Source organism: Atta cephalotes, assembly GCF_000143395.1.
Source record: "Atta cephalotes unplaced genomic scaffold scaffold00036, whole genome shotgun sequence".
Taxonomy (NCBI): domain Eukaryota; kingdom Metazoa; phylum Arthropoda; class Insecta; order Hymenoptera; family Formicidae; genus Atta; species Atta cephalotes.
Window position 1 is genome coordinate 639360 of NW_012130100.1, and position 12327 is coordinate 651686.

Below are 12327 nucleotides of genomic sequence, written 5' to 3' on the forward strand. Positions count from 1 at the left end.
ATATATATATATATATATATATAATTCACATTGAATTATTTAAGCATTAAAGATCTTGCTTCGATCAATATAGGCTTTTAGTTTATTGATTGTGTTCTTAGATAGTATTTGTTAGGCATATAAAATTTTCCTTCTATTGAAATAATCCATTAAAGGGCTTAGAGTAAAAGCAGGATATACTTCGCTAATATTGTAAATTACAAAAACATTATATTTAACAAAACAATATACATACATTTCGACTTTACATCAAGTCATTTTCAATGTTAAAACAACCGTTTATATTAAAATAATGACATAAAAATTCTAGAAACATCATTACATATAAAAACTTCAATATTTACAAAACAAACTGTGTAATTCGACAATCTTGATATGACTGCAAGAAGTAATAAACTCTCCTCTTAGATCTGTCTATGGTGTCAATTCAAGAGTGCATCTCATTTCGATAAAAAGTATGCGTTCGGAATAATAATTTACCATAGTTGTTGGATCTCTTATTGAACACCTAAAATTGAACGCTACACTTGTCCATCAATTCGTGATGAAGTATTGCTATGTAAAGTAATATATGAAGTAATAATTGAAACTAAAGAGAATTTAACACAAATTAAAATGTCGCACGATTTGTGTTATACCTGTATTACTACTAACAAAGATGATCAGAATTACAGCGCATAATAGTGTATAAAACAAGCAATGTTAAGACCAGAACTCCAAAAGTATAAAATTTGCCATATACTTCCATGTCTCTGAAAACTTATTTCGAACTGATACAGTATCAAGCAACGAAAAAAATCATCAAATGTGAATGGTGCGCAAGTTGGAAGGAAAGGAAAAAGATGATGGAAAACAGGAAAGAAAAAGTGCTTATATAACGGGAGACTATATTTCTGGTAACGATTCTGTGTCGCTTTGTAAATTAAGTCCAATCTTTTGTCTCTTTATAAAAATCATCTCTGAAGTCAATCTTTTGTTGTAAGATAGTTTCTTATCTAAAATTTTAATCTTGTTCCAATCAAAGTTATGATCAAGTGAGATCCGATGATTAGATATGACACTTGAATTTTTTATTGATATCTGACGAATGCTCTATAATTCTTGTTTTCAATTGCCTTTTTGTCTTGCCAATGTTGTGATGCATCACAATTGTTGCATGAAATCCTATAAACAACATCATGATGTGATGCTGTCTCAAGAATATTTTTTCCAGTTGTGATGTATTTTTTCAGAGTATTCAGAATCGTAATTTTAAATTGACACTTCTAGCTATGTTGGAAAAAGATTCAGAAATGATTCTTACAAAAGGTATAGTTAAGTACTTATTAGAGTCTTTAGTTCGAATTTTGGTGGACTTAATCTTATAAGAACTTAATTATCATTAATGGAACTTAATCATCTGGATTGTGGAGAATATAAAAGGAATAGGATATCCGTTTCTCAACAAAATCATATAAATATTCTTATAATGGAATTTTGGGTGGGATAAAAATTCTGTCAAATAAACTAAAAATTACACTTCTTTTATGACAGGTAGAATATTGTGAGTGAAAATTCAAATATCTTTCAGAAAATTTGTTATAAGTGTTATAATCAGTAAGTTTGTTATAAGTCAAATATAATTCTATGCTCGTCAACAATAAGATTCACATTCAAAAAATTCAGGTTATTATCTTTACTTACTTCAAGCATGAATTGAAGGCGTTATGGAACGAGTTAAAAATTTCTAATATTCCAGTTAAACTGTCTGGTGGTGCAGCAAATAGAATATTGTCTACATGTCTGAAGTAAAAGAATCAACGACATGATAATAACTGAAATGCTTTTTCTTCTAAATCTTCTATAACTATATTATCTATGATCAGTGACAGAGGAGAGCTCATAGGAGAACCAAAAATTGTCTATAAAATTGTCTATAAAATTTCTTATTAAAGGAAATATAGGATTCTAAGACAATTATAGTGCATTTCTGCACTATAATTCTGATCATCTTTATTAGTAGTAACAGATATGACACGAATCGAGCGATATTTTAATTTGCGTTAAATTCTCTTTAGTTTCAATTATTACTTCATATATTACTTTACATAGCAATACTTCATCGAATTGATGGACAAGTGTAGCTTTAAGCGTTCAATAAGAGATCCAACAACCATATACCATGGTAAATTATTATTCCGAACACATACTTTTTATCGAGATGCACTTCTGAATTGACACCATAGACAGATGTAAGAGGAGAGTCTATTACTTCTTGCGACCATATTAAGATTACACAGTTTGTTTTGTAAATATTGAGGTTTTTATATGTAATGCATTAGATGTTTTTAGAATTTTTATGTCATTATTTTAATATAAATGGTAGTTTTAACATTGAAAATGATCTGATGTAAGGTCGAAACGTATGTATATTATTTTGTTAAATATAATGTTTTGTAATTCACACAATATTAGCGAAGTACATCCTGCTTTTGTTCTGAGCTCTTTAACGGATTATTTCAATTTAGTTTACTAAGCATTGATTGACTTTTTTATTTATTTTCCTTCTATGTTATCGGGCTCCGTTATAATTTATTGGGAGTACAAATTAGTTCGATCCGTTTTTTTAAAAATGCATTTATTTCAAAACAAAATGAAGGAACAGATCTATTAAAGTTCATCGCTGCCTTTGTATTACTGCGCGCGTTCTTTTGTATTACAGCGCGCCTTCTTCTCGGTTCTCTCTGAGCATCTTATCCGCAAAATTCTACTAACGTGCTATCGCCAATATGTGAGCTTTACGGCTAGTCGTAAATACAAAGTATCGTTTAACGAAGCATTTTATTTATAAAACTGAATCACTATTCGAAAGTAAATAAAGAATAATTAAAAGATTCATCTTGATTACGTGCTAGATTCAAATTTATTCATTCAAATTTAATCTGTTCTAAGTCCCGAATTGCTCCATTTAAAACTGTATCTTTGCCACGCTTAAAATTGTCTGCCGCATTTTTGTTAGTACAAACGACAAACTCAAATCGTCGCTCGATTTAACGCACATTAAAATTTTCTTGTGATCAGATTCCACTATAATTTTAAACTGAATATCGTCGCGCAAATGACCTATATTTGTGGCGAATCGCGTTGGAGAAATCCAATGTCTAACCGACCCGAATAATTGGCCTCGTGCAACAATCCGGACATATTAACTTTCCCGGGAACTTCCTAATGAATTAATAGAATCTTCTTTATGACGATGGTACGATCCCTCATTCTTAATAAGGCGAATAGATGGCCAAGTGGCAAATTTACTATTAATCAGGATGAGATTCCCGAACAAAAACGAATCTTCGCTATCGTTACGCTAAATAAATAATCAATTGTAGTGTTAATGATTTACTCAATAAATTTTATAATCTATATAAGACTTGTCGAATCTTAGCTTATTGCCTTAAGCTCTCGAATCTTTTGCATTTGAGACCATTAACCGTTATAATATCTTCTGAAAAAATTTCAAATTCTTTATACGTTATGTGCAGAGACGTCCAAATCCAAGCCTTTTTAAATGAATACAATGCCTTGAGCAAGCGAATCAACATTAGCTACTATAGCGATCTGTTTTCGTTATCTTCATTTATGAGATGACAAATTGATTAAAATTGGCGGAAGAATTCGGCCTTATCGTTCAACGCGCATCAAATTTTTGTCGCGAAATCATGTTTTAAACGAATAATTGAATGCGAGCTTCTGCGCAACATGCACTATGGCCGCAGTCGGGCAACGATTTTGACTACTTTCATTACGTTTAACCACCATAAAATAATTAAGAATTGTATAATTTGTCTTAAGGTCAAGTTAGTTTTTTTCGGAAGCATTAATGGACTCATTGCCTACACTTAGAGTTAATATTTTATGTCCATTCTCTCACTGTGATATTGATTACGCCGGTCCTGTGACTGTACGAGATGATAAATGTCATAATTCACGAACCTGTAAGACTTATGTTGCTGATTTTTGAATGTTTCGCCACAAAGGCGATACATTTAGAACTCGTAAACGATCTTACTAGTTTATTGCGATTCTTAAAAGACTTATCTCGCGTCGTGGTAGGCTCCAATGTATGTACTCCGATAACACAACTACATTTGTCGGAGCGCAAAAACAAATGAAAGAATTTTGCGACTTTCTTAGAATCGATCACAGACTTCTATAAATAATTTCTTACGCGATCAACATATCACGTGGACATTTATCCACCTAATGTTGCCACTATTTTGGCGGCCTTTGAAAGGCGACCATCAAATCGGCCTAAGATTCATCTCACTCGTATCGTAGGCACAACAAATTTTACTTTTGAGAAACTTCAAATGATTCTCTGCGAGATTGAAGTTATTCTAAACTCAAGACTTTTCGTTCTCCTTAGTTCACTAACGATTTGGATTTTCTGTGCTCAGAGTACTTTCTGATCAGTTCACCACTAAATGGCTTTCTCAATTTAATTGTAAACACGAAGACGCTCTCACTCTGATCGAGCAAAAATGCTAGCATTTCTGACAAAGATGGAACAGCGAGTATCTCGATTCCTTGCAGCAGAGACACAAATAGAAGACATACAGGAGTCAGCAACTTCAGTCCGACCAGCTAATCTTAATCAAATAACAAGGCTTAGCTTCTTTCCAACGATTATCTGAGAGAGTTGAAACCGTGCAACTAGAATCCAACGGTGACACGCTCGGCCACAATTAAAACGGCGAAAGATTCTTACGTTAGACCACTGTCAAAACTAGCTATACCTTTGTAAATCTGTCATTGCATTATTCATGTTTCGTTTAATTTTAGTTCTAGTTGCATTCTTATTATTACATTTTTCTGTTAATTTTCACTTTTAGTAAGTAGATTAAGCGTAATTAATAAAAAGATTTAGTTTATTCACGATAATGTTTGCATCCTCATTTAATTAACAATACAATTTGTTTTCATTTGCGAACCACGTCAATCGTTATCTTCAATTTCTTATAATTCCAGTTTTTAGTTGCTAGATTGAAGAAATTAATTGAAGAGCAGTCCCTTCAAGAAGGGTGATTTGTTAGGGATATAAAATTTTCCTTCTATGTTATGATTCATCAATTTTTGCATTTATCGACAAGCAGACGTTGTATGCGCGTGATGCATCCTTTATATTATTGCGCGCGTTCTCTTATATTATTGCGCACCTTTTTCTCGATTCTCTCTGTATGTCTTATCCATAGAACTCTACTAATCGTATGTTACTGTCAACATCTGAGCTATACTACTTTGATCAAAAAGTTCCCGGAATTCATTCAGAAAATTCAAAATACAAGTTTTATTCATCAAAAAATGATATTGTCCCCTTCAAAGTACTCCCCAACAACTGCAACACACTTATGCCAGCGCTTGATCCAGCTCTCGAAACATTTCTAGAACTCTATTGTCGGTATAGCCATCAGAGCTGTCTTCGATTTTTTACATTACCTTCTTTCGGCTGTTAAAATGCGTTCCCTGGTTATGATTTTTTGACTCGATCGAACAGAAAAAAATCGCAGGGAGCCATATCAGGTGAATTCGATGGCTGTTGGATGATATTCGTTTCGTTCTTGATCAAAAATTCACGGATAATGATGGCACTGTGCGTTATCATGGTGCAAAATCCACGAGTTGGTTGCACAAATCCTTTCTTTTTTGGCGAACTTCACGCAAACGTCTCATAACGCCCAAATAATACTCCTTATTAACTGTTTGACCATCTGGCAAAAATTCGTGATGTACAATACCGTTGTAATCCATAAAAACCGTGAGCATCGCTTTCTTTTTCGACTGAAAACGACGTGATTTTTTTTATCTTGGCTCATTTGAAGTTTTCCATTCACTCGCCTGATGTCTGGATTGCGTGTCGTACTCATAAATCCACGTCTCGTCTCCAGTAATGATGCGTTTGATAAATGTTGAATCGGATTCAGCCTTGGAAATCATGTCTTTAGCGATGACAACACCCTTTTTTGCATGAAATTCAGTTCCTTCGGGACCAACTTTGCAGCAACACGGCGCAAACCCATTAACTACAATGTCCTGAATGGATCCATAAGCAATGTTTAAATCCTCTGCCAGCTCTTTGATAATTAATTTGCGGTTATTGATTAACATTTCTCTCACTTTATTGATGTTTTCGTCGGTTTTCGATGTCGACGGCCTGCCACTGCGTTCATCCTCGACGGACTCACGACCACTTTTGAAGCGTTCATGCCATGCTCATAAACGGCTGTTTTTTTTAGAGTTTTTTTATCACTGCCGAAACAGTTTCCCAACATTTCCAAGGTTTTCACACCATTGAATCCATTTTTAACGCAAAATTTAATACAAACTCGTTGTTGTAAATTCAACTCCATTTTTAAAACTGTAAAAAATCAAAAATACGTGCAGAGGTAGATGACTCAAGACGGCGTAACTTTTACAAATATCAAGCTATGGTGAGAAAATTTGGTGGGAATGTCAATGATAGATGTGGCAACCTAACCAAAAAAACAAAACTCAAATCAACTGACTCAGAGCATCACCTGGTGGTAATTCCGGGAATTTTTTGATCAAAGTGGTACAGCTAGCTCGTGAATACAAAGTATTGTTTAACGAAGCATATGTGTAAAACTATTCGGGAAATAAATAAAGAATAATTAAATTAAAAGACTCGTGTTGTATTGATCACGCCACTTCCGAGAAATTACACCAATAAGCACTGCGTGAAACGGACTCTAATCGCTCCATCGGCGAAGTGCGACATATATGCACGTTCGTTCAAGGCAAGGTTGACATCCTTCCACATTCATAAACAGCATTTTTAAATGGCTGCTGTAACCAATTAAAAATTCTATGCCGTTTCAGTCAATTTTTTCTTTCAATACATTACTGTGAATACACTATCATGATTTCCATATTTTTTTATTCTCAACGTTACATAAGATCAACGACATTGATAACGCTGAGAGCAGAAAAATATATATGGTTTCAACATTTTACCTTGCAGAGTCATACTATGAGACACTTCAGATTGATACAATGACCTTAGAAAGTATATAATTATAATTATAATTATGATCGTAAATGTAATTATAATTGTAATTACATTTATTATAATTATTATATATTACTTTTATATGCAAAATAGTTAAAGGAATTATATAAAAAAGAATTATATAATTTTATAAAAAAGATGAACCTTCTTGGTTTCATTTTCACTTAGAATAAAAACAATGTGATCAAAATATATTCCCCTCGTTCCACTTTCATCTAAAACATTTTTCCACATTATACTTAGGGTAGGATTAGATATTATGAGCAAGTAGTATGAGCACCCTTTATATTTCTGCAATGGTTGACCATGCTAGTAATGCCAACTGTTATAAAAAGATGCATCTGCTTCGCGATATTCCAATATGCTACGAAGTTTGAACTAAATTAATTTTATTATTATTAGGCGTAGTAAAAAGAAATCCATTATTTTTGCATGAAATTGAATGGAAAAATAAATGGATTTCTTTTTACTACACCTAATATTATATTTATTGTATAATTATTATCATTATAACTATTTAACTCATATTTGTATAGTAGAAACACAGTCCTAAAGAGTCGATAATAATTCGTATGTAATGCACATCGCATTTTCGGCAGAGGACACTTGACTGTTTATGTCTTTGAAATTAGCCATGGGATCAAGTTGTGCCCATTGAGACATTTGTTCAGAATGATGAGAACTACAACATATCAACAAATTCAACCAATTCGACTGAAAGCATTTTTCCATATGATTTGTGCGGAGTCCTTCCTTATTATTAAATTTAATTATTATTATATATTTTAGACATTTAGTCTTTCTTTAAATTATTCTTATTTTTAAAAAGTTATATCCTTTAATGAGATAGTAGTTTTACTAAATCACATTTTTTCAAGATAACTAATAATATGAGAAAATTTGTTCGCTTCTGCCAGGATTCGAATCGAGGCCTCTTCAAAGTTTGTGCTATGAAACTATCACTCTGCTGCTGAGCCACAAATTCTATGTCAATATTTGCTTACTTCTGTACCTCTTATACAAAAAATTATAATTATTAATATTCTTGAGACTTTCACGGGTGCTTTCTATATAAAAATTATGCGTTTCGCGGGTTTCTTCCGTGTCCAGATCCATTCTTGGAATGTCAATGTTGAACCTTGCAATCCACTTCATCAAGGCGACGAGCAGCCTGATACTAAGATGTTCCTCCTGGTCATTCCTTTTTTATATTACGCTTTTATATTACGCTTGTTGGAGTAGTGGAGGGAAAGAAGAGAATTGTGGGTGAGGGGGGGAGGGAGGAGATGAGGAAAATCGATCAGTCCTCAATAACCAGGAGAGTTTTCTATATTTTATTTATGTAGCCATTATTTTTATTTATTGTAGATTGTTAGGGTGATTGTTAGATGCCTTTGTATCTCTATGACTTTTCTATACTTTCTTGGAAAGTATGATGTAATGTTGGCTATTGTGGTCGTTTTGTCAAACAGTATTTGATATTCTGTTTCGATGTTGTGTTTTTGATAATGCTAATTGCATGACGTGTTTTAACCTGACATCACGTTGCTGTCCTTTTATTCGTAAGTTGACCATTCTCCCAGTTTCTCCAATGTATACTTGCCCGCAGGAACAAGGTATTTTGTATGCTCCTGCGGAGCTAAGTGGAGGTCTTTGATCTTTAGGATTTCTTAACATTTGTCCTATCTTTTTGGGTGTCCTATCTTTTGGTTTAAAGATAGTTCGGATTTAAAGATAATTTGGATATAGTGTTTAATATCCTGCCAATCCGATTTGTTGTTCCTTTGACATATGGGAGAATGGACAGGACCTTTCGTCTGATTATGTCAGAGATCGTTGTCTTGTTTGCATGTTTTGATTATGTCTTTTTCATGTCCATTTTTCTGTAAGGCTATTTTTAAGTGATTGAGTTCTGTCTGTAGATGTTCTTTGTCAGAGATAGTGAAAGCTCTATATACAAGTGAATTGATTGCAGATTATTTTTATGCTGAGTGATGATGTTACTCTGCATGTAGATATCTATCTGTGTGTGTTGGTTTTCTGTATACTTGATGGCCTAAGGTACCGTCAGATACCTTAGAGGGTTTCTTAGAGACAAAAACATTTAGGAAGGATAGTTTTCCGTATCAGCTTACTTCCGTCCATATGTCAAAGGAATAACAGATCGGATTGGCAGGATATAAACAAACACAATATCCGAATCTTTAAACCACCCAAAAAGAAGAACAAATCTTAAGAAATCCTAAAGATCTCCACTCAGCTCCGCAGGAGTATACGAAATACCTTGTTCCTGCGCGCAAGTCTACATTGGAGAAATATTATTGTCAACCTACGGATAAAAGAATATCAAAGTGATTAGATTAAAACATATCACGTTGGTGTTCTTTTCAGCATTATCAGAAACATCGAAATAAGATATCAAATACTGTTTGACAAAATGACCATAATAGCTAATATTACATAATACTTTCCAAGAAAGAAGCCATAGAGATACAAAACACCCTAACAATCTCAGTAGAGATAATAGCTACAACATAAATAAAATATATGGAAAATTCTCACGGTTATTGAGGACTGATCGATTTCCCCCTCCACCCACAATTCTCTCCTCCTCCACCCACAATTCTCTTCTTTCCTTCCAAGTAGTATAAAAGTATATAAAAGAGTAATATAAAAGTAATATAAAAAAGGAATGACTCGAAGGAACAACTCAGTATCAGGCTGCCCCTCTCCCTGATGAAGTAGATCGCAAGGTTCACGAAACGTTAGCATTCCAAAAATGGATCTGGATACGATGGAAACCCGCGAAACGCATAATCTTTATAATTATTATATAAGATGGTTCAGAACAATTCAAGTGTCCCTGAAAAGACATATTTCCTGACCTAATTCTAGGGCGATTTTTTTCTTTACGAAAAATTTTGTCCGAGCTTAGTTTTCAAGTTACAAAAAGAAATAGCATATCACAAGCCGCATAGAGAAGACGAGCAGGAGCGATTAGACGCGAGCGCAATACACGCGTACTGATCGGACGCATTCACGTTTATAACAACACGTTCGTTCTGACCTTTCCCCTTTGTCACATTACTCTCTTTATTTTTTATTTTAAATATGCTAATTTTATTAAATTATAAATTAGAATGATGAAATTGAAATGAATATTGAACTTTTTATTAATATCGGATTATTTTTTTAATTACACTGATAAAATTGTTACAGAAGAATGTCATAAAAGAATGAAATTAGGCAATATTTACGTGCGATAAGCGTTTTTAAAATCATTATTAACATATAAATCAAACAATTATTTTAGTATGTTCTAAGAGCATTTCTTACAATTCGACATACTGAATACTTGTTAGACTTAAATGTCAATAAGCGTTAACAATACTTATACAATAATTAGTGTGAAATTAGACAATAATTGCGTGCAACATATAAATACTATTGTATGCAATTATTGTATAATTTCACACTTTTACGGCAGTTTTTCTAACAATTTCATCTGCGCTATTACTATTTCATTGCGCTAGTAGCATTTATTATTTATAGTCTTATAAGAAATCGCGCCCTTTTTAGTACCCAAAGAGTTATGAATATTTACAAAAAAAAACGTAAGCCAAATACATTTTAAAAGTTATTATTATCTTAATTATAAAAATTGTCATTACCTTGTAGGTATTCAATGATTCCTTTTTTCTCTAGTTCCTTGAAACAGATGAAGAAACAAGTTTGGATGCACCCTAAGTGCTCGATATAAACGTTAACTATAATTTACTTTCGTCACTCTCAAATATTAAATGTTTTTAAAGTATATAGATACCAAGGTATAATCAACGTGATGTTGCAAACGCTTTAAAGCGTTTTCTAACTGGTTAGTTTGTAAAATTTTTTCTTCTAATTAGTCCATCAAACGCTTCAAAGCATTTGTAGCAAGACTTTAATTACAGCCCAAGTCATATGTTCCCACGTGATGAGGTTCTTCTTTTATAAATTGTGTCATTGACACCTTTTGATTATTCACTTGACAAAACTAGGAATTTATTAATCAATTTATCAATTAATTATTAACAATCATAAATGATTGAATATTCAGCGACTAAAAATTACGCGTAGAAAGCAACATATCTGTAAGTCCGTATAACACAACATATGTTTTCGTATGGCAAGCAGCTGACGGACTTTTGCTGACTTTCTTGATTATTAGTACAGATGGTGCAATAAAGGAACTGCATCTATAACCAAAAAAGTCAGTCAGCTGCTTGCTAAGTAAAGTTGCCATCTGCAAAATCACTAACCTAGGATAATGAGCTCTAAACCTCCGGATTTTACAGCTAAAACCGGACATTTCTTAAATGTTGATATTAATTTCTTCATCGTAAATTTTGATTAGTACAATATTTAATAATATTTATATCTAAAAATACTTTCATAAATAAAAGTTCAAATAGTATTGAAGTATATTTATTAACAATTTTTTGTACTTATTATATATTAAAGTTAATATGATTAATAATATCAAGTCTTCAGCTTCTGTAAATTGTATTCATATCCGAAAATTGTATTCACGTCACAACGCTCGTATGCTAGCATGCTCATTATAATAGTATCTAATCTAGATTTACATTGATCGTCTTAGATATTATTGTTTACGCTTGCTATTGACGCCTGACATGCCAAGTCAATCGAATGGCTATTAAGCTTCGTCTACAATAGTCGCACAGGTTGTGCCGCATGTCGCGAGTAGTAGCATCTAAAATTTGTCACAAGAAAATTTGTCACGTGCCGCAAGAGTGTTGCTAAATGAGCGTCTATAATAGCAGAGAGAAATCTAAAAAGAGACATGGCGGCCTTTTTCGCTTTACAAGCGAAAGTCATCGTACGCTAATGGTACTAACATCAATTTTATAAATTGATATGAATTACGTATCACATTTTCACCACTGTCGAAATCGTAGTGTCGGTAAATGGATTTGGTGCTACATTCACAAAATGTGGATAAAGATAATATTAATTTACAAAAAAATGTTTCTTTTAATCAAATAAGATGTTTTTTATTTTTGAATGCTAAAAACGATGCCACAAGTTAAATTTCACTAACAGGGTTTCGAAATAACAGATTTAATGCAAAAATGGCTCTTTTGTTTAAAATGTTCTTCTAAAAAAAGATTAATGTTATCTCGAAATTGTAATCAGAAGTCATGTATGTATTGTTCATTTTCTACAAAACATTATTTTTTTTATCTTAATGTCTTACTTTTTAG